General features: G+C 42.7%; 1 long non-coding RNA gene across 1 annotated transcript; it reads left to right on the forward strand.

Moving 5' to 3' along the window:
* The first annotated feature begins 261 nt into the window (after window positions 1-261).
* On the forward strand, window positions 262-19,170 carry LOC124884203. Its single transcript, XR_007042396.1, has 6 exons — window positions 262-384; window positions 1,622-1,702; window positions 1,800-1,934; window positions 17,863-17,983; window positions 18,071-18,302; window positions 18,375-19,170. It is a non-coding gene; the product is annotated as an uncharacterized LOC124884203 (long non-coding RNA).
* The last annotated feature ends 8,606 nt before the right edge of the window (window positions 19,171-27,776 follow it).

Genomic DNA, 27,776 nt, shown 5'->3' on the forward strand with positions numbered 1-27,776 from the left:
TCAGAACATTCCCTCTTGCAACTCAAAGATGCCCAGTGGTAGCATGTCCAGGTACCTTACCTCTGCTCTTTTCCCCACAGAGGATGGGCCCACATCATTTCCATGTGTTTCTTAAATGCAACATCTGCATTTAAGAAACACATGGCGACTTTTGCCCCTAACTACATAAGTGGGCATCTAAATTTTGCATGGAGAATGTATATGTCTCTCTCCTCTGTGATGTAGTGGCCTTACATCCTGCAGCTTCTGCAGGTAGATTGGCTGCTTCACTCTGGGAGAGGACAACGTGTCAACTGCTTTGTGCCTTTTCTTACTGAGCCGTCAACTTGGAAAACTCCACAGCAGTATCTGAATCCATGTTGGTTCATCTGGGACAATCTAAAGGTATTTTAAGAGAAATCTAGAAATCTTCTTATGAAACATGTTCTTGTTTTAAGGTCATATTTTATTTTCTTCTTTAATTTGAGTTGAATGTTTTAATTATTTGTATTGTTACTGTGTTTTTTTTTTCTTCCAAAAGGTCTCTCTTGTAAATGAGACAACCTTTCTCATTGAGAAGGTCAAATTAAGAAACAATTGAATCACTGTATTGCTGTTAAACCCAATAACGCAGCAGTGACCTGTAACCCCAGAATCTGATGGTAACCAGTCCAGCTCAAAAACAAAGGTTAGGCTGCAGTTTGGGTGGTCAATAAAAAAAACAGAAGCTTAGTCTGAAGAAGGTTCATGCAAAATACATCCAATACCTAAGGGAAACACAAACTTCAGGAAATTCATGAAACAATCAACTTTTAAGGGAATCAGAGTCATCTGAGTCACAATGATATTAATGATAATTATTAATGGTATTAATGATTCTGTCTGTTAATAATGTCCTCTTTATAAACCCGAAGAGCAAACCTGTTTGTCTGCTCCTGGTGGACAACATGCTCGGTATGAAGCCTCAGGGTGGAGCAGCCTGCTGAGTTTCAGACATTATCAACCAGAAAGGAACTTTCAGAAAGCCTGAGCCAATTTGATGGTAATGAGCTGAACTCTCTCTGTCATCCAGGATGACTCAGCACAATGGTTAACAGCACAATTAAAGCAGGTTTCTTATTTTAACATATCTGACTGAATATGCAGTATCTCCTGCAGGCTGTTTGAATTGTTCTGAAGCCACCATGATGTTTCCGCTCACCTTAAACACTTAGCAGGCTTCCAGACAGGAAGAGGGAGGGCGAGTGAATGATGCCGGCAGAAGCGTTTGGAGAAAAGAAAACAAATTAGATGAAGACAGCTAAAGGTTACTATTCAATGTTGGCAAATTCAGACATCTCAAGAAATACTGAATGTATCGTTATTTCACCCAGCCTTGTTGCAGATTTCAAGCCATGACCTTAGGTAGGCACTGGAGCTGTTTACAGCTGAGTCAGGATAAGAGTCAGCTTCTCTTAATCTGGAAGACCAAACTGAGAAAGGAGACTCCCTCTGGATCCCACTGGTAGGATGGAGCAGGAGATACATAGATGAGGGCTTTACATGCAGTGAACAGGGCATGGCACCAGTATTTTGTGTTGAAAAATGGGTTAATCTGAAAGGTGGAGCTCCGGATTTACTGAATTCCAAACGTGTCTTTTAGTTATGAGGTGTGGATCATGACTGAAACACCTGGAGCCCGGATGCATGATACAGAAGATCCATAATCCAGGAAAGGTTTGAGGTAAGGTTGTACTTCCTAGGTCTTAAAGTATTCATTAAGGTAGTTCTGGCATTTGTTTAGGATGCCTCTTGGGTATCTTTCTTTTGGGGTGTTTCAGGCACTTGGCACTGGAAGGAAACCTGGGGTAGAGCCAGAACTGGCAATAAATCCATTCTGGACTGGGAAGGCCTCCCCAGTGAGTGGCTGAAAACAGACGGACGGACGTATAAAAGAGAAGATCCTGAAATTAAAGGTAAAATGTTTTGTTGATAATTCATCACATGAAACATCTGGAGAACATTTCCCGTAGCAGTTCCTGTGTCTGTGCACAGCAAGGTTCTGCCTCCAAAGCTGACAGAACTGATACTACTGACACAAAAATCTACATGGCCTCCAAACTGAAACAGTTTCAATGACTGTTCATATCACATCCTGCTGCCCTGTTGGAGAATCAGAGACTAATCAAAAAACACAAATCATGGTAGATAGGGAGAACCATTATGGCAAAATGGTGGAAGAAGATAGTGTAACAGTGGCTAGATTAGAAGAGTTTCTCCCGTCGGACATAATGACCTGTCCTTCTCCTCCTCACTTTCCTTATCGACAGACTATTCAGAAGGAGATAGAGAAGCTTCAGAAAGGGATTTAGGCTTCCTACTCCCCCTCTCCGCTACTTAGCTCCAATTTCAGCTCAGAACCTGAATGAAAAGAGGAAGGTACGATGAAGAAGTAAAAGGAGAAGGTGGAGGGAGAGAAGATGAGGAAGGCTGATCGAGATAAGGAGTTAAAGGGAAAAGAGTCTGAGGCAGAAGCTGCAGGATGGTGTCATGACAAGAAGTAATTAATATGAATCAAATCTAACGAAACCTAAAGAGGTCAAAGTGTAACCAACATTTGGACAGTTTTACAGCAAACCAGCAACCCTGGAAACCGTTTGAAAGAGATAAATGAGTGTAAGAAAGAAGGTCCAGAAACATTTAGGGATGCAGAATCAGTTCCATCAAACTTTCACTGCAAAAAAGGTCTGGTGGAGCTTTATCATTTTGAAATGAGCACCAGGCTGTAATTGTGGTGTAACTCTTCATGATGTCTGTTATATTTAAACTGCCTCCTGTTCCAGGAGTTCAGGAATATTTTGGTCCCTTTAATTGTTCATGTCCCTAACCCCATGTTGATTTGTAGTTACTGCTTATATTAGTAGACAAACATCTGGATGTGTCTGTTTATTTTCAGGAAACTCATAGAAACCAAAAAAGGAGGCATGACTGCCATGAAGGTTTCCTTTTTTAGAGAATGAACCTGTTTTAGACATGCACATGGTTGTTTTAAGTCAAGGTTGCAATGTTGGACCAACATCTCTGTTGATTTTAACCACTCTCTAGAGGTGGTTCATGAACATTTCATGAAAGTCATGGATGTGCATCTGGGTTGCATATAAAGGATGGGCTCAACATTTCTCAGTGATATCATCTTTTTTTCTGTAATACGATGCACCGGTGCCAGATATGGATATTTTAACCCATAATGATGATCTAAGCAGATTCCCTTTGCTTTTAGGACTGACAGCTCTGTCACCTTCCAGAGTTGTTAAACATTCATGGATTATTGAAATACCAAACCCATAGAAATAAGCTCCTTCTAACAGCTGTTTAATGATAGAGACCTTTTAAAACAGTGCTACAAGATTAGGAATGGTCAAAGTGCTTTAATTTTTCATGGACATTTTATTTTATAGGCTTTATGATAGATCATTTTAATATAACTTATATCATTCTGACCTGTGTGTATCATCAGCATACATGTGGTAGGAGACGCTGTAGAACTCTAGAATCTGGGCTAAGAGAGTCATATAGATGTTAAATAAAAGGGCCAAGTAATGGACTCTTGTGGAGTCCAACAATTCATTTCTGTTCACCCAGATTTATAATTACACAAAGTAATCCCTGTCCCAGTAATCCCAGTTTAGCACGGAACCAGACAATCCCACCCACCCAATCGGTTTGTGCTGATCAGCTGAGTCAAACACAGCACTGAGATCCAGTAACACCAAGACAGAAGTTCTAGACCTCTGACTGCTAACATGTATTTTGTTTAGAACCTTCATCAATGCAGTCTCAGTGCTTTGGTCTAAAACCTGACTGGAAACACATAAAGAGATTTTTCTTTATCATAAATGAGAATATTTGTTCATTAACTGTTTCTCAATGGCCTTTGCCAGAACTGTCAGATTGGAAATGGGCCTGTAATTATTTCTTATTGATCAATCTAGATTTGGTTTCTCTAAAAGAGGTTTGATCTCTACAATTTTCAGGTCCTGTGAAAAATGACCTGATTGAAGGGAAATATTTACTATTTGCAATTTTTCAGGAGCAACCCTGATAAAAACCTGGTGGGCAACAAATCAAGGCACCAAGTTGTGGATTTTACGTTGTGAAGTGGTTCCATCAAAGACCCATAATTTAGTTTGTTAAACTCAGAAACAGGTCTGAAACAGGTCTGCCTGTCAATAATAGGAAATAAAGTCATTATTTGTGTTTTTGTTGATAATATCAGAAGAAATAAAACTGCCTCGGTCTGTTTATCTCCAGACTATAGATGTTCTGTCCCCTTTGACAGTTTCTACCAGGACATTCTTCCACTTCCTATTTGAGGCATTTTTTTTAATCAGGTGACAGGAAGTACATTCCCTTTGTTCCTGTACCCTGGTTAGTGGTAGCTTCTGAGTGAAGGCTGTCAGTTCTTCTAACCTTGGCCAAAGCACTGTCTGTAAGTATGATTCTTACAAGAAAAGTTTGCCCCTAAATATTTATTCTTTCAGTGTAATGTTGAATCGAAGTTTTATGTTCAGTATTTACTAATATGCCTTAACTTCATGCTTACTTTCATAAAGGTGATTCCCTTATTCTGGAGTTTCTTTGGCAGTGCTTACCTGGTACATAGCTAGCAGCTTTAGGAAAGGAGGCAACATAACTGATGTGAAGGCTTTCTTTATCAATGTGAACCTGAAGCTTTGTTTTACTCAGCAGTCATTCACTGTAGGACTACTCCTCCATGGCAACCTTTTCTTTTCTGGTCTGCATGAGACCCCTGACCCCAGAAAAAGCTCAGGGGTCTCATTCAAAACCACAGTATTATTTATGCTTGCATTGCTGAGCCATAACTATACATTAGGACCTTTCACATAAATAAAAAAGGCCTATACACCAGCTTAAATATTAAATAAAAGTCCACACATCTCATCAGAGTTTTCTCCCCATCACATTCCTCTCCCCGATGATCACCATGGTGATGTGGACCACAGATTAACACAGAAACTGTGACAAGATGTGAAGCAATAACACTGACTGCTGTAAACATTTAAATACCACGGAGACACCGTGTGTAAAGCTGCAGGATGGATGCACTGGAGCTGGAAGCTATTTTTGCAAGGTTGCTGCTAGAACGTTTCCTGCGATCACAGTTCTGCTCCACGGCTTTCTACTGTTGTGGATTTTCTAATCAAAGTGGGAGAGAAGACAACTTATTAACAAGAGAAAGACCGGACTTTGTCTTTATAAGTTTATTCAAAGGCATACAGCGTTTGCAGACCTTGTCACTGAGCGAATCAGCGAAGCAGAGCCCCGTACAGAACTTACAGACAGTATTTATACCAGTATGTGGGTGTTATCTCAACTTAAAAGAGTTTGGATATATAGCCCCTAGACCCCTCCCCGGTTCAGAGGTAACAAAGTTATTTATGAGGGCACCCATCTACCATCCCTTGAGATACAACACTTCAGGGAGTGTTGACCACAAACTCCTGATAATGAATTTAGAGTCCATCTCCTCTAAGTTACCAAACACAGAGGTCATAGGTGAGAGGGGTAAAAAGAAGGTCAGAGCATTAAAATAATTTTCCACAACACTCCTTTCTTCTGATTACAAGATAATCACATAACTAAAGAAAAATTCTACAAAACCATCACCCAAGATTATAATCAAAGTAAAACTAAGAAAAGAATATACAACAAATACATGTTATTTCCATGGTCTTTCCCTAAGATCTAATGTTCTCAAATTACTAGCAAAACAAAGGCTGAAATAATAAGGATAACAACCCTTTAAAAGAATAAATCTCCAAATCTCTATTTATACCACTAGAATGCTGAACTTCAGTATTAACTCCCCAAACAGTTTAGAGTTATTGCATCATTATAGCATCTTAGGCAATATAAAATCCATCCTTATCCATAGCGTCTGTTATCTCAAATGCAGAATCACCATAGTCATTACAAACAGAAATTAAGTCTACATCCATATCAACTTTCAGCATGGACACATTAATCAGTCTCATTAGCATTCCTTTAACCATTGGAATAATGCAACATGAAAGAAACATCAAAATAAAAAATAAAAATAAAAGAATTACTCCAATCTTTATTAACCGGGATGTCCAACCACCAGTAATGAACCAGGACCAAGGATTCCAAGAGGAACCCATATTTTCTTTCTGTTGAGTCGTCAGCAACTCCTGTAATTTATCATGGATACTTGTCATGTTGTTAGACACATCAGAAATAAAAGTGCAACATTGTTCTCCAATTAAATGACAAACACCAACGCTCTCAATCCAAAAACATTCTATTTTGCAAACTCATCGTTCTAATAGCCTGCTGCTCCTTGGTCAGAACAGTGCAACTTTCCTCACTTAAAGGAGTAAGATTTTCTAACTCAACTGACAACTCATTAATCCTATGGGCTGCGTTAGCAGCACCATAACTAGGAATAAATGTACCCAAAATCCCTTTCCAATGTGGAATCCTAGCTCTCTTTTACCATTTGAGCATTGTCTTCCTTTCTAATAATGGGGTGATTGAATCATAAGTAGTGACTGTAGGTAGTAAATGAGGTAAATAACATACTCCAGACCAATTAGCAGGCAGATACAGATATCAGAGAATCAGAATCAGAATCAGAAAAGCTTTATTGCCAAGTACGTTTTTGGACATACAAGGAATTTGTTTTGGCGTAGTCGGTGCAATACAGTACAAATTAAACAGTATAAACATATCTACAATATAATATAAATATATGTGCACAGTTTTAAGTGAGTGAGAGTAAATATAGAGCAGTATAAGATGCAAGAGCAATACAACAGTGCAGGTGATCATTGTGCAAGTAAAGCAGGAGTCCAAGCTGAGCGTTAATGTAACACATAGAGTTACAAGTTACAGGTGTCCTGTCAGCAAAAAAAGGGGGGGTGTGGGGGAAAGGGACAGTGTCAGTGTGGTTTCCGGGCTTTGTTAACCAGGCTGGTGGCAGATGGGAAAAAACTGTTCTTGTGGCGTGAGGTTTTGGTCCGGATGGACCGCAGCCTCCTGCCAGAGGGGAGAGTCTCAAAGAGTCTGTGACCAGGGTGGGAGGGATCAGCCAGAATCTTCCCTGCCCGCTTCAGGGTCCTGGAGGTGTACAGTTCCTGGAGCGACAGTAGACTGCAGCCAATCACCTTCTCAGCAGACCGAATGACACGCTGCAGCCTGCCCTTATCCTTGGCTGTAGCAGCGGCGTACCAGATGGTGATGGAGGAGGTGAGGATGGACTCAATGATGGCTGTGTAGAAGTGCACCATCATAGTCTTTGGCAGGTTGAATTTCTTCAGCTGCCGCAGGAAGAACATCCTCTGCTGGGCTTTCTTGATGAGGGAGCTGATGTTTGGCTCCCACTTGAGATCCTGGGAGATGATGGTTCCCAGGAAGCTGAAAGATTCCACAGTGTCAATTGTGGAGTCACAGAGGGTGATGGGGGCAGGTGGGGCTGGGTTCTGCCTGAAGTTCACAACCATCTCCACTGTCTTTAGAGCGTTGAGCTCAAGGTTGTTCTGGCTGCACCAGTCCAACAGATGGTCCACCTCCCATCTGTACGCAGACTCATCACCATCAGAGATGAGTCCGATCAGGGTGGTGTCGTCCGCAAACTTCAGAAGCTTGACAGACTGGTGACTGGAGGTGCAGCTGTTGGTGTACAAGGAGAAGAGCAGAGGAGAGAGAACACAGCCTTGGGGGGAACCGGTGCTGATGGTCAGGGAGTCAGAGACGTGCTTCCCCAGCCTCACGCGCTGCTTCCTGTCAGACAGGAAGTCAGTGATCCACCTGCAGGTGGAGTCGGGCACACTCAGCTGGGAGAGCTTCTCCTGTAGCAGAACTGGGACGATGGTGTTGAAGGCAGAGCTGAAATCCACAAACAGGATCCTGGCGTAGGTTCCTGTGGAGTCCAGGTGCCGGAGGATGAAGTGAAGGGCTAGGTTGACTGCATCATCTACAGACCTGTTGGCTCTGTAGGCAAACTGCAGGGGGTCAAGGAGGGGGTCGGTGATGTCTTTTAGGTGTGAGAGCACAAGGCGCTCAAAGGACTTCATCACCACAGAGGTCAGGGCGACGGGTCTGAAGTCATTAAGCCCTGTGGTCCTTGGCTTCTTGGGAACAGGGACGATGGTGGAGGACTTGAAGCAGGCTGGCACATGACATGTCTCCAGTGAGGTGTTAAAAATGTCTGTGAAGACTGGAGACAGCTGATCAGCGCAGTGCTTCAGGCTGGCTGGTGAGACAGAATCCGGACCAGCAGCTTTCCGGGGGTTCTGTCTCCTGAAGAGTTTGTTTACGTCCCTCTCCTGGATGGAAAGAGCCGTCCTCGGCGTGGGTAGGGGGCTGGTGGGGGGGAACTTCAGGGTGGGGGTTGGAGGTGCCAAGGCCCCTCTTGAGGTTGGAGAGATGGGGGTGGTGGATTGTGGCTGCAGCTGTTGGGGGGCGTCGTGGGAGATGGTTGCAGGACTGTCCCTTTGTCTTTCAAAGCGGCAGTAGAACTCGTTCAGGTCGTTGGCGAGGCGTCGGTCGTTGATGGAGTGGGGGGCTTTCGGCTTGTAGTTGGTGATTTGCTTGAGCCCTTTCCAGACAGACGCAGAGTCGTTGGCTGAGAACTGGTTTTGGAGCTTCTCAGAGTACAGTCGTTTGGCCTCTTTCACTGCCTTGCCAAACTTGTACTTGTACTAGATATGATCTATTTCCACACATCCAAACCATGTTCTTTGGACACAAGTACCCATCTCTACTAGGAAAAGTAACAAGAACCCTGGTTAATTTACCTGCCTGGTCATACAATTTACTTCCATTCGGTAAGGCTGTAAGATTAAGAGTTAACACAAAGGGATCTGGGACCGAAGATCCTGAAATGGTATAAGGATCAATTCTGATAGGACATGGCTCAGATTTATTTCTGTTGGTTAAAGCACATGAAACAGGTATAGTAGTTTTGCAACCCTCTCTCTTTCCAAGGAAATAAGGTGCGTTTTCCTCCTGTGCAAAACAAATATCTGGATCTTTAATTGGATTTCTATTACCCCGAAATCTATAAAGAGTTCCTGCAGAAGCACACGTTAAATTAGTCTCACTAGAGATTTTACCAACATTTCTGCTTTGCCTTACAAAATAATTCCTCACCCAAGGAAAAATAACCTCAACCAGCCGGTTATCAGGAAAGAAAGTAGCTAGAGTATAAGCAGTATCAATAGGAACTGGTACCAGAAATGGTTGATTATTAATAACACGTGGAATCAAACAACAAACATAGCAACTCATTTCTTATCTTCCTCACAGTTTGATGCATCAGTTGCCACCAGATATTATCAGTATGATCATGGTAGTCAGAAAAGTGATTAATCTCTCTTCAAATCCGCTGAGGAGTATTATTGGTTTAATTACTCAGATTAGTCACAAATTGTCTTGCTGTACCTTTTCCCAAATGAACACAAGAGTAATAAAAATACTTGCAATACCAATCATTAGCATCAGAACAGACCATCTTCCATATAGCTGCATCGTGACCTTTCTTCTGGTACTGAAAGCAAACAGATCTTTTTTCCTTTTTTCCAGAGAAAACAAATCATAAACAAAATTTAAAAATCCTGCTGCCTCTCCTGAGTGGCTTCTGCGCTTCAAGCTGCCCTGTTACCAAGCTGGTACAGGTGGGTGGTCGTTGGAAGCTCCTCTAGGCAGGTGGTTCTGAACCAGGATGCTGCTCAGGTGTTGTTCCGGTGAACACCTTGCAGTGTGTAGCATGGATCCAGGTGTCCCATCCCTGGACCTTCACGGCAGTGTGAGTCACCAGCAGAATTTGAAACGGACCTCTCCACCGTTTGCCTCTCCAGTGACGTCTCCTGGTGTCTCTAATCAGCACCCACTGTCCTGGCTGGAACTGGTGCAGGGGTCTGTCAGCTACTGGGGATAAGGCAGAGAGAGAGAGAACGTGACAGAACCTTACAATATTCCAACATGGATTGTTCAAAATGAGCAGTTGTTAATGTACTTAGGTTAGTACTCGGTCTTCCCCCTGTATTTGCAGGTATCCCAAAAAGGATTTCAAAAGGACTCAAATTAGCTCTGGATCTATTTCTCATCCGCATATACATAAGAACCAGAGGGAGAGCTTTTGGCCAGGACAAACCTGTTTCTTCACAACATTTAGCCAACTTATTCTTTATTGTTCCATTTTCTCGTTCTACTGCTCCACCTGATTGTGGGTGGTAAGCACAATGTGTCTTTAACTGGAAACCTAGAAGCTTACTAATTTCCTGCAAAGCTTTGTTAACAAAATGTGTCCCGTTATCACTGGAAATCACCTCTGGGACCCCCCAACGGGGAAGAATCTCTGTCAACAAAGATTTCGCAACAGCACTGCTGTGCTTTGTTGGAAACGCTTATTATTTAGAAATATTTAGAAGACATGTCCATGACCACCAAACAATATTTCTTCCCTGCAGCAGGTGTCAAATCAATGAAATCCATCATCAAATGTTGAAATGGGAACTGTGGAGGCGAATATGCTGCTTGTGATTGTGCAGGAACCCTGGAGGGGTTGTGAGAAGCACAGATCAAACATCTTTTACAATAATTTTCAACTACCACTGAAAACCCATTTGTATACCAATATTTATAATAATATTTATTAATAATTAATAATTAATATTAATAATGTTTATTATTCCAATCTTTGGCAAGGAGACAACACCTAACAAAATACCTCACATCCTTCCATTCCATATTTTCAGATTTGGCCAATGATACATGCGGCGCCGAACCAGAAACTTGAAAGAAATGCAGCTGTTCAGAGGTTAAAGTCACAGATAAAGCTGCTGTGTGATCATTCCAGTACATGTCAGAGAGGTACACTCTCTCATTTGTAATTTTGTACCAACTGTCCTCATAGTCAAAATCAGGTCCATCAGATACATGTGAAGTACAATGCAGATCATCTGCAGCCATTATATCACTGCCAGGTGTCAGCATTTACTGCCAATGTGACAAAATGTTGAGGTGCAGGACCAACTGGAAGCTTCCACTCATGCATATAAGGGTTGATTTGGAGCCCAATGTACTGCAGTGTAGTCATAGTCAAAGTCTTTCTGAGTGTGAACTGTCAGTCCATCAGGGTTTGAAGTAATAGCAATATTCAATCTGCACATCAAATCTCTACACATCAAATTTAAAGGACACAAAGGAGACACCAAAAAAGAATGTTTTCACTGCACTCCCTGCAGAGTGCAACACTTTAGAGGAACAGAAAAACTTTCCCTAACTGTTTCACCTGAAGCAGAGACAGAATGAACATAGCGACCACTCAGTTTTGGCTCAGAGTGTGTCGCTCCTGAATCTACAAGAAAAGAAACTTCTTCAACCATCACCATCATAGAAAACATAGGCATTCTTTTAAAAGCAGGGTTCTGTGTATGTCAGTTTCACATGGTCCTCCTGAATCTATCCAGTGGTTATCATTGGTGTCAATGCAACCCTCCCTGTTAGTCTGCTGTCAGTGGATTGAAGGACGAACACACTCCATGTAACTTCATCTGGATTATCCAGTCACTGTTACAGAAAACACAGAGTGGTTGGTGATGGTTATCAGAGGAAGCTCCATTTTTATTTAGAAAATAAAAAATAATAGCTGTGGAATTTTAATACCTGGAAATTAAAAGAATGGGAAAAGGCAGAAAGCAAGTAGAGTAGATAAATACAACTGAGATGAGCAGCAGCATTTCAGTACAACTAAACAGTAATTGATAAATAAAAGCAAAAGTTCAAATGATGAAAGGGAAGATTTGCTCTTTCCTTCATTCCGACAGAGTTGCAGATTTGCAGCTTAATAAATTCAGGTGTGTTATTCTTGAAGCAGGTAGCATCTGAGATTGTATGTATAGGATGAGGCGCATGTTGCATGAAATTGTGTGTGCCACATCTCACTCCTCAGAGCAGACACATTGGACCAGTGCATGTTTCCTGAAAACGACTACCTGCTGGTTCGTGAAAGTCACAGATGTGTTATACTGCAGAGCTTTGCTTCATTACAAAAAGAGGTCAGACTTAAAATGAGAGCAGTGCTTAGTGAAAATTAACGATGCTGAAAAACAATTAGAATTGTGCCTTTATAGATGAGACCGCTCCAAATGTTAATGAAACATTAACGGATCTGGTTAAGGAACGTCCAACTCCTGAACAAGCTGGACTGATGACTCCAGCATGCTTCATCTCCTGTCACTTACATAGATTTAAGAAGCATGCCAGAAGGTCTCAGTCCCCTGAGGATTATATGTTGTTAACATCCTGTAAAATATTTCATGAGTTTAAAATTCTATAAATTCTGGCTTTCTAAACATAAAGAATAGCAAAATCTGCCAGATTTTTTATGAATACATCGTGTAGACCTGGTGTTGAGCATCTGGAGTCCAGATTATGTTGTGTAGGAAAGACCTAATCCCTCAAACCTCACACAGGTGAAGACTGCTGTTAGTAAAGCTACCACTGCTATATAAGCAGGCTAAATGGTGGATATGATCTTGCTTCACAGAAAGGCTTGAAATTTTCTATATGATTTTCTATGAATGGCTTTTAACAGCATTTGTGACAAACTTATCCATCCATCCATTTTTCCAGTGAGGTTTTGTGGCGGGAAAATCCTGACATTCTCCGCACTGGTGACACTCTCCAGCTTGTTCTGTGGTATTTGAACGTGTTTCCAGACCAGAAGGGATCATTTAGAGCCTCCTGTAGTTTCTGGGTGTGCCCTGGCGTTCTTCCTAGCCATGTTAACTGTGTTGACCTTTATTTCATGACGAAAACACAACGATAACTAAAGAAGTACATGACAAGGATAAAAACAATGACAAAATGAGTTTGTCAACAAATCAAAACGAGAGCTTACATCCAATCAGAACTGATCTCACTTTGTGGAAAAATTAAATTATCTCTGCAGCAGAATGTTTAAAGATATCAAATAAGAGATTAAAAATAAAATGATACAAGGAAAAACGTCTATTGTTTTTCTTCCATTCAGTTTGAAACTGCAGAAGACTTCAGATGACAATACACAGCTAGTAATGAACTATGCATATATTTTCAGGCCAACTGGTTTCATTATTTTGTTGTCACAAAAAAAAAGAAGATGTTTGAAAAATATCTTTGTGTTTATTTCATATTCACACCTTAATATTCACACATTATGACATAATCATAACTGATTAAAAATATGATTCATTTTGGGGAAATAATTCAAGGGAGTTGATGAATAAGTGCTTAACATTTATTTTAGTTGAATAAATTCATATATAATTATTAGTCAAGTAACACTAGACCAAAACAACTAATGACTAAAATTAAATGACATTTTAGTCAAAAGACTAAGACTAAAACTAAATAACAATTTGCTGTCAAAATTAACTCTGTTTCCTAGTTCTCCTAAAATCCTGGACACTCACTGGAGGAGGAGTTTGATTATTCCCATGAGCCTGGACCCTATAGTCTCAGGGTTTGGTCCACGGGATCCCATGGTCCATTTCCATGGGATCAACTCTGGCCGGCTCCACTCCGCCATTTGCAACCTTTTCCATTCCTGGCTTTTTCGGCCTGGTACTGGCTTTCTTGGAACCGATCAGGGTCCAATCACAGCTAAGCAGGGCCAAAATGTGCCATGAACAGATTGCTGTTCTTATTACAAAACATGATATAACGAACATTTTCTCACACATACAGTCCATCTCAGCTCTGGTTAATTACTCGCAGGTCGGCAAGTAAAGATCCAGGAACCGTTTGTGACCCACTGAGTTATGTAAGCCGTGCAGGGCTGCAGATGTGTTGCCAAGCAGTCACAAGTCCAGATTTGAAACATCTGGTCCCTTTTCTGTTCATGCATGCTTGAATCCTGAGATGACAGGAGTGTATCACTGCTGGTGGCTTCATACAAAATTAGGATCTGCTGTCAGGAACCATCAGAACCCGTCCAGAGTAATCCGGAAAGCCGTTTTTCTCCTCCGCTTCATTAGTTTGTTTTCTAGGACTGAAAAAGACAGGAATGAAATAATGAACCACAGAGCTCAGCGAGAACAAGCATTCCTGGTGCCAACCAGATATGTTTTTGTTGCAAAGTTGAAGCATTTTTAGAGACAAACTCATGAGCTTCCACTAGTCATTCTGTTCGAAATAGTTCTGACCCACATACAGAGAACACTCAGGAGGAGGAAGTAAAATAAAGATTGTTTATTGAAGATACAGTCAGGAACGGAACGGAGGAAATATCTCACTGTAAGGAGAGAAGTGAAGAGAATGGATGAGTACGGATAACGGAGGGAAAAACGAAACTAAGAACAAATAGTTATTTTGATTCTGAGATCAGCTTATTGAGTTATGATGGTCAGGTCGCCAGGGGGAATGTGATTCAGGATCCAGGTCTTAAGCAGGTAGATCCGTAGAGAGTTCACTTGGTGCTGTTCTGTGGAGCTCAGGTTACCGTAAACAAGTTCGATGTGCGGTGATTTACGTTGGAGGGTGGACAGGGTACGCTTGTGGCTTGGCTCAGGAGACTAAGAGGACAGGAAGCTGCCAGCTTGATGCGAATCCAAACGAAGGTAGATCACAGGATAGGAATCCTCAGAACGAAGACAAGCTTGATCATCTAGACTAACTTTCAGAAACGTAGTCCAGAAAACTCACACATAGATCCAAAGCTTAGGCTTTCAAAACCTCTGTGGCAAAACACTCTCACATCAAAGTGCTGGCAGCCTCCTGCTTAAATACTCCTCCTGGTAACCAGTGGAATAAGTTGCACCTGTCATCCAGCACACCTGAGAGTTCCAGAACCACCTGAGAATGAGCACATGTAGCAAGCACAAAAACACAAACCCAGATCCTGACACCACTCTGCTCCTGTCCAACAGCCTGAATGCGTGTTGATTATTTTTCTCTTCAGCTTGCACCCAATGTTCCCTAACCACTATACTTGTCTGTGCTCTTCTGTGCATGCATAATAGTTATACGTTTCCATAATTCATGAGTTGCTTAAATAAGATTTTCATGAACTCCGGCTCTTAAATGAAGCAGCTCTTAAATTTTGAGACCAGCAGCTCGACCTGAATCACATCATCCTCGCCCTGTTACCCACAAAGACAGTTGTACTCTGCTGTCATGTGAGGACCTGAAAGAAGAAAAGCCCTGAGACTTGGTGTGTTTTAGCCCTCATCCCTTTTTTATACTACATTGGTCTAAATGTTTTAAATAAATCATTTAGCTCAGGGTTTCTCAGCCCTGGTCTTCGGGGCCCACTGTCCTGCACATTCCCCTGGTGTCACACATCTGACTTACATGGATGGAGAATGAACAGGTTTCTGCTGCATTTAAGGTCCTGCTGAGGTGCTGATGCAATTTTCGGGATCAGATGTGCTGGAGCAGAGACACATCTAAATTATGAAGGACAGTGGGCCTTGGGGCCAGGGTTGAGAACCACCAATTTAGTCAACGTGGGTTAATGTTGCACCTGGGTGAATGACTTCAAGTTATTGTGGACATTCTCAGAATATGACCTGAGTAATAAATCATTGTAACATGACAGTCACTGTTCTCAGAAATCTCCTCTACATCTTAAGCAGAGTGTTGAGAGTGGTGCAAATCTGTGCTCAGGCATAATTACTGCTTCCCCAACCCAAACAATCCTCTAAAAGGTGCTTTCATGTCTGCAGGAACCAAATCAATTCAATTCAATTCAATTCCAATTCACAACTCATCATCTCAAAGCATTTTCTAAAGTCAATTCAATTGCATCATAGTTGCTTGTGGTTTTTAGTATAAAATTGGGCACCAGTGGGCTCTACATGGATAAACTTTATCGGTTTATTATTTTACTTACTACCCTACACATACCCCATTCTAAAATGTCTAAACTCTAACACTCAGTAGTTTAATCTAACTTCTCCAACAACCCTACACCATTCCTATCGCTTTGTGAAGAACCTTGAGATGACATGTGTTGTAAATTGGTGCTATATAGATAAAACTGAATTGAATTGAATTGAATTGAATCATAGTCAACCGATGGGGCGATCGGGGTAGGGGTTTGTCCTGTAACCTGTGGGTTGCCGGTTTGAACCCCCACTCTTGGGCAAGACACTTCACCCTCCTTGCTTGCTGTTTGTGGTCCGAGGGCCCAGTGGCACCGATTGTATGGCAGCATCACTCCTGTCAGTCTGCCCCAGGGCAGCTGTGCCTACAATGTGGCCTACCACTATAAGTGTGTGAATGGGTGGGGACTGATTGTAGGGTGAAGCTCTTTGGGGTTTTTGAGGACTTGCTTTTGTTTTGTTGTTGTTGCTGTTCAGCTATCTATGGTGTCTCAGAGTTATGACATTCATGTCTCAGATGTCCATGAAATCTGTGGCGGCCTGGCTTACTCCGGTGATCAAATGGGCCATACTACAGTATCAGATAAATATTTGTTGAATTTTACGTAAAACTGTGCATCTTTCTGTACCATGCTGGGCAGGAAGGGAGTGGCTTCAAGTATAATATTAAGAAGATTCATTTTATTAAGGTTCCACAGAGCAGACACTAAATATCTGCTCAGTACTAAACCATTCACTTCAGATCGAGGAGGAGGGGTAGCAAACATTTTTTATTGAATCATATTAATTGATGAATCCCAGTCTACTTATTAGCTACAGTTTTGAATATATAATTTGTACTTTTTCTCATCCACATTGCAAGGCCCTAAAACCACTTCTGTTTGTCCACCAGGCCCTCATACTAACTTTGCAGATCTTTTTTCAGATTTCTTAGCTTGCTTTGTGTTAGTCAGTCAGTCATTTTCTACTGCTTATTCCATAGTGGGTCACGGGGGAGCTGGTGCCTATCTCTGGGCAGGGTACTCCCTGGACAGGTTGCCAGTCCATCGCAGGGCAACACACAAACAACCAAGCACACACTCATTCATACACCTAAGAGCAATTTAGAGTTACCAATTAACCTACCAGGCATGTCTTTGGACTGTTGGAGGAAGCCGGAGTACCCGGTGAGAACCCACGCATGCACAGGGAGAACATGCAAACTCCATGCAGAAAGACCCCAGGCCGGGAATCAAACCCAAGACCTTCTTCCTGCAAGGCAACAGTGCTACCAACTGCACCGCCTTGCTTTGTGTTAAATGCTGAAAATGTTGTAACAAACACAGGGCCTGATCTACAAAAGGTTTGCGTGCACAAAACCGTACGCAAACCTCTTTGCGTCAGCAAAGCTGATCTACAAATGAGGTGGTAACAGTTTGCGGTGCAATTTTTGCATGTTGATTTAGCAAGTTTGATATGCAGGTGTTAACTGGGACGCAAAAATGTCTGCTGTCACTGTGGCCTGAAGGAGGCATAGACAGAATGACAGATGACAGAGAGAGAGAATCTTCTGTGCATGTGTCAACAGATTTGGGTCGTCAAAAATAAAAATATTAAAAATAGATGAGAATAGAGGATTCTATGTATGATTTTCTAAGCTCTGATTTGTAGCCAATCACAAACAGAAGCAATGATATTTGTCCTGTGGTAAAACTCCTTGCAATACTTTATTCAACATCATTCCAGCGTAACATCGCTGTCAGTGATCATCTGCTGAACGCGCACAAACCTGATCATGGGAAAATGCGCACATAACTGATCCAGCACGCACATCATGCAAAGATTTGATGTTGATAATTTAATTAATAGGAAAGAAGTAAAGACATTATAAGGCAGATTAAATCCTTCATTTGCAAACTGGATGCTAAAATCATTTCTTAACAGGTGAAAAATCACTATATTTGTCAGTCTGCTTGTCACCTTGCCTGCTGCTAACATTTTCCACCACTAGGGGCCGCGGGAGCTGGAGGACCGAGGGTGTGACAGGTGCACATCATTGCCTCATCAGTTCGGAGGACTATATGAGGGCGGCTCGCCAGCACTTCTTCGCCTGAGTGTTTTTGCCCTCCGTGGTAGTACTACCTGGCCATCTACTTTGAAACCTTGAAGAATTGTTTTGAAAGATATCCTGACTAACAGCTTGTTTTACCTTGTCTTAGGCACCCAGCCTCGCTCCTCGTTGGAGATTTTTGAAGAATACCTTAGACCACAGTCTGGACTCTGGATCATTCCCCGGCTGGCCCTGGAGATTCAGCTGTCTGGTGAAGCGAACCCTGCCCACCCTCCAACGGTCCCTCCAGGATCACCTGAAAAGCCCCAACGGATTCAGCACGGCTTCACTGTTCCCAGACTCGCAACCCTCTCCCCCTGGTGGATCGCCCCACCCGAATAGTAAGCCCAACTGTCTAATCAGTTGTTTAGTTCCACAATCTGAACTCACCTTGTTGTTTTCCCCTTTGTCAGGATGTGTCACCTTTTGGACTCTGTGGTGGCTTTGTGTTATTTTGAGTGTTTGGTTGTGTTTCTCCACCCCTTGTTCATAGCTCCTTTTTAGTTCTTGTTGTTTTTCTTATGACTTAGTATGGTTTTCTTTGTTGTCATTGTTGCCATTATGATTATTCTGATTATTACTGTGCTCTGTTTTTCTTGGGTTCTTTAGTTAGTTCCCCATCTGGTATCTTTGTGTTTTTATTTGTGGTTAGGTTTTTGTTCTCCCCCTTACACTCGTCTGCTTATTAGTTTCTTTTTCTGTTACTCTTTAGTTATACTGTATTCAGTCTTTGTTTCCTAGTCCTCCCAGTTTGGTTCCCTTTATTTTAATTTTCCAGTCCCTCCTTCTATAGGTTAGCTTTTGTTATTGTTTACTTTTATTTTTGTCCTCGCTTCCTCTGCCTCATTCACAGTTTGTTCTTTCAGTATTGGTTTATAGTTTCTTTTACGTCTGCTCAATATCTTGTGATTAGTCCTTTTCCTTATTTAGTTCTATTAGGTTCACCTGCTCCCTCTGCCTCCTTGTCTCACCTGTTCTTAGTTCCTTTGATTACCTGCCTTTGTTCTCCCTCAGTATATTAGTTGGTTTTGTTTCTTTGCCCTTTGCTGGTTCCTCCAATCACATTACCTGATTTTGCTCAGTGTTTGCTACGTTCCTGCAGTAAGTTTCGATTGTACTCATGCTTTGCACCTGCGGTGAGTTCTGCTTTGTTTTCTTTGCTCATGACTTGTGAATAAAGCTGAAGATCATGATGAAAATGCTGCAGCCTCAGTCCACCCCAAAACCCCACTGTGACACCCTTTCAGTCTGACGGCCTGCCTGGTTCCCATGCTCCACGTACATTCCTGAATTATAAATAAATTGTTGAAACGTTTCTCCGTTTTGAATGTTACAGTATCTGCATGTGGGTCAAGTCGGCCTTAAAAACTATGACAATTTTAAGGCTGCTTTTCCATGTGGTGACAAAGACGGTGTATGCTTTAACCTTGTCACTAAAAACACAATGCATTATTGACAGCAATGTTATGTCATTGTAGAGCAATCGGAGCTGGATCAGTTTGATTACCTTGTTTAAATGTGAACATATGCCAGGGGAGGGTTTTGTTTATGCAGTAAAAAATTATTCTGTCACCAAAAAACCATTTAAACAATCAAAAGACGTATATCGCTAAAATATTGGCAAAACAAACAAAACGTATTTAGTAAAATCATTGGAAATTCATTTTTAAGTACATGTTTTAACTTTTTTGCAGGACAGTTATGTGACGCTATGTTTTAAAATTAGCAAAGCTATAACGTACAGATTGTCATAACAATCTTATTTTGCTAATATTACCTTCAGATTTAATATTGTGACTGTTTATGATAAACTCCGAACTCTTCTTGATTGGACGATTTGTTGCGCGTTACGTTGAGCAAGATAAGAGAAATAATCTCGTCAGGGCAGATGACAAACCTGCTGTGAGTAGCTCAACAAACGTTAACTAACTGCAACAGTTCAGAAAAGCAAGGGGCGAATGGAACAGAAGGAAAAAATCAACTACTTGATCATTTGTAATGATGCAGCATAACAATCTCTGATATGTCTAGAAACACAGCAGAGGATCTGTTTGCTTTTCCTCTTGTTCCAGCCAGTACCACACACAATCTTCCAATTTAAATAGGGCGGTCTGCACCTGCGCAATTTATTTATAGTACCGTATTTTCCGCACTATAAGGCGCACCGGATTATAAGGCGCACCTTCAATGAATGGCCTATTTTAGAACTTTTTTCATATATAGGGCGCACCGGATTATAAGGCGCATAGAATAGAAGCTACTGCAGTCAAACGTTTGACTGGGGTTGCGTTATACATCCACTAGATGGAGCTGTGCTAAAGAGAATGTCAACAGATAAGTCAGTCTGTCAAACTTTATTAATACACTACAAACCAGCGTTCTGATAACTCCATTCACTCTCATGGTAAGGTCTCCTCTACATAGAATTCTATTGAATAGAGCCAACCGCACGTTAGGAATGCATTGGAGTCTATGAAGTTGAAATCAAACGTTAGTTAAAACGTGAAAGGGAACTTTTCCCTGATTCAGTAAACACGTAAAAGAAACAGTTTGATGCACTAAATCAAACGTTAGTACTGTTAACCTTTCCTGTTTCTGTCCCCTGACCGTAGTCTGATGACACAGGGGAGACGCTTTCTCCAGGGCCGAAGTTACTAGTTTCCTCGGGGTTAACTCCCTCACTCATACGTTGCTGAGTTGAGCATGAAGAAACAGCATCAAAACACTGAGTTGTTGACGAGATTCGGGGTTCTTTTTAATGACTTTGCAGCACGTAAAAACACAGGGCTTACAGACTCATACACCGCTGCTCCGGTCGCCGTCTCTACCCACCCCACACACACAATAATACCGACGTCACTCCTTCACTCTTGATTCTCAGCTACGGCAGCACACAGCGCCACCTCTGTCCGGAGGAGTACTGTCAACATCTTCCATACACACACACGAAACATACACCCCACACACTGTGCTTCTAATCACATATAGTTCAGGCAATTCCTGCAACAGTACATTCAAACGTTATACACACACAAGTGGTGTTGGACTAGGAGTAAGCACAGTACAGGTGTTTACCGCTATTACTTCGGCGACACCCCTGACTACGGTAGCCGTAATGCTGCAAGTGGTGCGGCTTTGTAGTTTACCAGTCGTACTGAAACATTTTGACAGAGCGCCGTGTACAACCAGTATGGATCAACCAATTAACCAATTGATCCATATATAAGGCGCTCTGGATTACAAGGCGCACTGTCATTTTTTGAAAAAATTAAAGGTTTTTAAGTGCGCCTTATAGTGCGGAAAATACGGTACACGCAAATTAGCACCTGCTATTTGCGATCTTTGAAGATCAGGCCCATAGTCCATTTAGCATCCCAGGAAGGAACAAAGAGGCAGCTTACAGCTTTCGAGACCGGGCCCTATATAAGCAGGCCAGGAAACAACTGACCAAGGGCATCAGGGCAGCTCAGAGAAGCTAAAAAAACGGTTTCTCAACAAATGACCCAACATCTTCACCAACTACAGAAACCCATCAACCACTCTGAATCCTCCTCTGGCAGACGACCTTAACAACTTTTACTACAGGTTTGAAAAGCAGCCGTTCACACCTCCCTCCAACTCATCCACATCTAACTATGACACAAAAACCCCCGATGCACCAACCACCCTCCTTCCCTGACACATCCTGCCTGGATTCAAGATCTCTGAGGAAGATGTAAATGAACTTTTTCAGCATTAGAAGAGCAGGAAAGCATCAGGATGTTTCCCCCTCATGTCTGAGAGCCTGCACTGACGAAGTGGCTCCCATCTTCACTCAGATCTTCTACAAGTCTCTGGAGGTGCCCTGCTCCCCAATAAATGCACCATCATGGGGTTAAATGACTACAGGGCTGTCGCCCTGACGTCTGTGGTCATGAAATACTTTGAGCGACTGGTTCTGAAGCACCTGAAGGACACCACAGGCCTCCTGCTGTTTGCCTACCTGGCAAACAGGTCTGCAGATGATGATCCTGGTGTATGATGAGGGACATACACCAGGATCCTGTTTGTGGACTTCAGCTCTTCCTTCAACACCATCAACCCAGACATCTTGCACCAGAAGCTCACCCAGGTCACAGTACCAGCCTCCACCTTGCATTGGATCACTAACTTCCAGTGACTTCTGAAGTTTGCAGATGACACTATCATTATTGTACTGATCCAGGACAGTGATGAGTCTGCATAGAGACCGGAGGTAGGTTAGGTGGTCCACTGATGCGGTCAGAACCACCTGGAGCTAAACTCGCTCAAGACTGTGGAGATGACAGTGGCCTTCCGGAGAACACCCCCCACACAACCTCCCCTCACCATCCTCAACAATGCTGTTTATGCTGTGGATAAAGATGACTTTATACATTACAGACCTATATCTAATCTTCCATTCTTATCTACATGTCTTGAGAAAATAGTAATCAAATGTGTGAGCATTTCCACAGCAATGATCTGTTTGAAGAGTTTCAGTCAGGTTTCAGAGCTCATCATTGTCATGGTATGACATCCTTGGACTTGGTTTGTGTTTTTGTATTAACCGTTCTTAGGTCTATGGTTTCCTTTATTGTTAATTTGTTCTCCTTGCCACACCTGTTCTTAGTTCCTGTGATTACCTGCCTTTGTTTTCTCCTTGTATATCAGTTGGTCTGTGTTCTTTGTTCCCCGCTGGTTCCTCCGTCACTATTCCTCGTTCACTACCCTTGTTTATGCTCAGTTTTGCTATGTTACAGAACTATGTACACATGTAAGTTTTTGGCTCGACTCATGTTTGTACTTGTTGGATTATGTTACGTTTTGGAGACCTTTAATTAAAGAAAAGTCTTCCTCTCATCATGCGGCTGCCAAGCTCTTATCTGCACTTTGGTCCGATCCAAACCAAGAACGTGATATTAGGAACCAGCCAAAAACAGGACCAAGTAGACAGAGCTAAAGAACTTAGTGTGTGGATAAAGCAGCAAGAGGAGACGTTACAAGCTATGTATGGAGAGGGGGTTGAGATTTTACCTTCGCCTTTGTTGCTGGAGGAGATGGAGTGTCTCGGTGTATCTGACCGGGTCCCCATGGATCTATTACCGGATCGGAATCATACCTCTCCAGCTTGTTCCTCCTCCAGGCAACGTCGCCCTCGCCGCAAGCGCTCCACCCCAGCTGCAGCAGCTCCGGCTGAGCTCAACCTGCTCACAACTGCTTTGCCGGAGTCATCCTCGTCTGCAGCAGCACCTACTGTGGCCGAATTCCCCGCTGGTTTCGGCTCCCGCCCTGGACTACGTCGTCGCTGCGGAACAGTCGCCATTGGGGAGGTTCAGATGGGCGCCTCCAACCCTTCTACGGAGGTCCGCCATGGCCTCCTTGCAGCTGCTTTCCCCAGAGTTGGTGGGTGGTCACCCAGCGCCCTCTGCAGGTCACCAGTCGCCGGTGCAGCCTCCAGCCCGGAATTGGGTTCAAGCCAGGCTGGAGAAAATGAAAAAGGATTTCATGAAGGGACGTTGCTGTGATTTTGTGCTCCATCTAATGGATCATCCAGAGGATCTGAATCTGGTGCACTCTGTTCTACAGGCCGAATTCATTGCGGAGGGATGGCTCGACGCTCCAGCTCCTCTTTCTGCTGGAGGTCCTTTCGACCCTCTTCTTGTGGCCGTTAGAGCAGCACAGAGCTCCAAGGATTATGAGCCACAGCCGTCTGCCGTCAAGCTTCATGAGTCACAGCGTGCAGCCAAGCCTCTGGACTCACAGCATGCAGCCGGGTCTACAGAGCCTCAGATCCTCGTTCCTGAGTTTCCTGAGGGGTCTGAGGACGGACCGCCTCTCATCCTAGTTCCTGAGTTTCCTGAGGGGTCTGAGGACGGACCGCCTCTGATCTTGGCTCTAGGACCCACTGACTGTGCTCCTGGGCAGTCTGACACCACAACTGACTCAGGGCCAGACACACCAGAGCCTGACCCAGAATCAGACATGCCACAGCTAGACACACCAGAGCCTGACTCTTTGCCTGACACACCAGAGCCTGACTCTTTGCCTGACACACCAGAGCCTGACTCTTTGCCTGACACACCAGAGCCTGACAATGCACCTGACACACCAGAGCCTGACAATGCACCTGACACACCAGAGCCTGACAATGCACCTGACACACCAGAGCCTGACAATGCACCTGACACACCAGAGCCTGACAATGCACCTGACGACTCTAAGCCTGGGTCCACGCCGGACGCCAGGTTCAAGTCTTCAGGGTTTCTGCCTGGGTCCAAACCGGACGCCAGGTTCAAGTCTTCAGGGTTTCTGCCTGGGTCCAAACCGGACGCCAGGTTCAAGCCTCTGAGGATCTCGCCACGTCACAGACCGCCTGACTCCTCGCTTCGTGGGCTTCCCGGGCATCTCTGCTGCCGGCCTCCAGGCAGCTTGCATCCTCGCCGTAGACATCTGAAGACCTCACTTCTTGGGTTCCTCTGGCCACGTCGCCGAACTCCTGACCTTCAGCTTCTTCGTTGCTGGCTTCTCCGCCGCTGGCCTCCGGATCATCGGCTTCTTCGCTGGCTACGTCGCTGCAGGCCTCCAGAACACCGGTTTCTTCGCCGCTGGCGACCTCCTGGTCGCCCCCAAAAATAAAAACACTACAATCAACCTTAGCAAAATAAAGTTGTAGTGCACTTGTTTTATGGTAATCTGTAAACTCTGTTTGGCCAACGGTTCTGCAGCCCAGCCTGTGAAGGTCAGAGGGGGCAGATCCTCACTCAGTCAGTTCTGTCTGCTAATAAGGCTTCTATTATCTTTCATACAGGTACATCAAAAAAAATCTGAAAATTGTCAAAAAGTTAAAAATATTTGACTTATTTCACAAAGTGAAACTCATTATAGATTCATTCCATACAGAGGGAAACAGTTCTAGCTAACAGAACAAAAACACAAAATTTAGATTCTCAGAACATGAGAATATTACATCAGATCAATGGAAATTATATTTTAAACAGGAATATTAGGTTTCTGAAAAGCATGTTCATTTCTGTGCAATCAGTACTTGGTCTGTGCTCCTTTTGAATGAATTACTGCATCAATGCGGCCTAGCATGGAGGAGATTAGCCTGTGCTTCTGCTGAGGTGTTCAGGAAGCCCAGGTTGCTTTAATAGCTGCCTTCAGGTAATCTGCGTTGTTGGTTTGGTGTCTCTCATCTTTCTCTTGACAACAGCCCATAGAAATCTATAGATTATCTATAAGGTTATGGTCAATCCAGTTTGCTTGTCTATCGAGCACAGTAACACCAAGGTTATTGGACCAGCTTTTGGTACCATTGGCAGTGTGGGCCAGTACCGAGTGCGGCTGGAAAATGAAATCAGCATTTCCATAAAGCTGGTCAGCTGAAGAAAGCATCAAATGCTCTAAAATATCCTGGTAGATGACTGCATTGACTATGGACTTCAGAAAACGCAGTGGACCAGAACCAGCAGATAACATGGCACCCCAAATCATCACTGACTATGAAAACTTCACTGGACTTCAAGCAATGTAGATTCTGTTTCTCTCCACTCTTCCTCCAGACTCTGGGACCTTCAATTTGAAATAAAATGCCTGAAAAGAGAAGACTGGCCCACTGAGCAACAGTCTGGTTCTGTTTCACCTCAGCCCAGGTAAGATGCTTGTCTTTTTTTTTTTTTTTGCATGATAATCCTCTCAAGGCTGCAGTTATCCCTGTTGCTGGTGCATCATCTCCTATCACACTTTTTTCTTCCACTCAACCTTCTATGAATATGCTTGATTACAATATTCTTTGAATCGGCTTCTTTAGCAATGACCTTCTGTGGCTTTCCCTCCTTGTGGGCGTGTCCATTAATTCAGTTGTTTTATTTATTTATATATATATTACTTTACTATACTATACTCGTCTAGACTTCTGTCCAGCCACAAGTCTTATGCTATATGTCTTCTATTATGTGAGTAGAAGTGGTATCAGGTCCCTTGATTACCAGAAGTCAACAATATTTATAAACAGATTGCTAATTTTCCTGCTTAATAAAATCTGCTCCTGAGTGTTTGACCCATGGGGAATATTTACCTGGGAATACATCTGCACTCTAAGTGCATGTTTATACTCATACGGTTTCAGTGAAATGTATGAAGAAATGTCATCTCAGCTCATGTAATCGCTTTCGACTGTTGGCCTTAAACACGTTAGGCACTTCTTAATCAACTTTTTGCTTCCAACTGGTTTAAATACTTTAGTTAGATGCATTACTGGGACAAATAGGCACTAAGACACCTCCGCTTACCTACAATGGCTCCTTGTCTGTGTTCATTTGACAGTCCTGCCATATGTTCCCCAGATCTCTCTCTTCAAACTTTAGCAAATGCCTTGGTAAGTATTGTGTTATAAACAAAGATTAATAGTTCCTCTGTGTTCACAGGTTCAGGTATAAAGGACACAAATTGACTTCTAACAGAAAGTTAAACATTTAACACAGAAGACTATTGCTGACAGGCTTGTCATTCCTACCAGTTGAGTCCTAGTATGCCACCTATAGGCTACTATGTAAACAGCAGCAGGCCCGGTCCCTTGTTTATACAACACTGGGTCAACAATGTCTAGGAATGGATTCTTAGATGCAATAATGTTAAGAAATCTATCCCTGAAGGTTTTGTTTTTGTATGTGTTTGTTGTTGCTGACTGATTTAACTGTTTGAAAGAAAATGAGGCCATTTTCTTTTAGCAGCTCTTGATTTTACCATTTCAATGTGTGCCTCCCAGGCACCCAGCCTGATTACTGTTTTTGATGGGATGCTCTAGCTGATGAGATTCCTGCAGATGGAGCTCATCTTTGCTGCAGCAGCACCTGTTGTTGCCTGACCAGAACCGCATAAGTGGCTTCTAATTGTGACCCTGTACTCCTAAAGAATGAAGGAATCCTGTGAACTACTGCGAAACACAGCAGGTCATCCATGTGTTGCTCAGTTTACAATATGTCATTTCAGGAAATGTATTACAGCTGAAAATAGTTTCTGAGATTAAAGCTGGTCAGGCAAGATAGGTCTAAAAGGATTTCTGTGTGTGTGTGTGTGTGTGTGTAGGAGGTTGCCCATTGCTCAGCCTGTCCCACTATATCAAAAAGAAAATGCATCTGCAATCTGTTATGTTAATCTATGCATTTGCACATGTCTGCATGTAGATCAGAGATTAAACTTTGCTTTGTTGAGTAAAAAAATCAAAGCTGAAAGGCTAAAGGGACCTTTGGATGGTTTGAAGTAAATATTACTGACATCTACAGCCAAGATACCCTCACCATTCTGATTCTTTGTTTAGAGAGAGTCAGAACATATTAATGAACATTAGTATGTAAATATTCAAGAGTTTAGCCATGGCTAATTTCCATCTTTAGTCCCTTGACCATCACCAATTCCAGTCACATAAAATACAATACCATAAAACAAAGAGAACAACGAATACTTACAACCAAGTAATGATCAGTTCCAATTTAAAATAAGAATTGAAACAGTTAAATAAAATAATGATTGTGGGGAGAATCAGATGAATAAGTTCTGATTGTGAGAACAGTTTAGAGTATTGAGTAATAAATGACTGGAGGGTGGGCAGATCACATGGAGGTTAACCCCAACCCCACCATAAGAGAGCACTTGCAGTCCAACAGCACGTCTTCTGTATGAAATCACACAGACGCCTCTGAAACCTGCTCTTGTGGACCCGTTAGAACTCTTTACGCCATGCTGAGGTTTCCTAAATGAATTTCTTAATACATTTCCAGTGAATGTGTGTAGAGGTTCCTAGATCTAATGTCCTT

Source organism: Girardinichthys multiradiatus, chromosome 18 (genome assembly GCF_021462225.1).
Source record: "Girardinichthys multiradiatus isolate DD_20200921_A chromosome 18, DD_fGirMul_XY1, whole genome shotgun sequence".
NCBI classification, from domain to species: Eukaryota; Metazoa; Chordata; class Actinopteri; order Cyprinodontiformes; family Goodeidae; genus Girardinichthys; species Girardinichthys multiradiatus.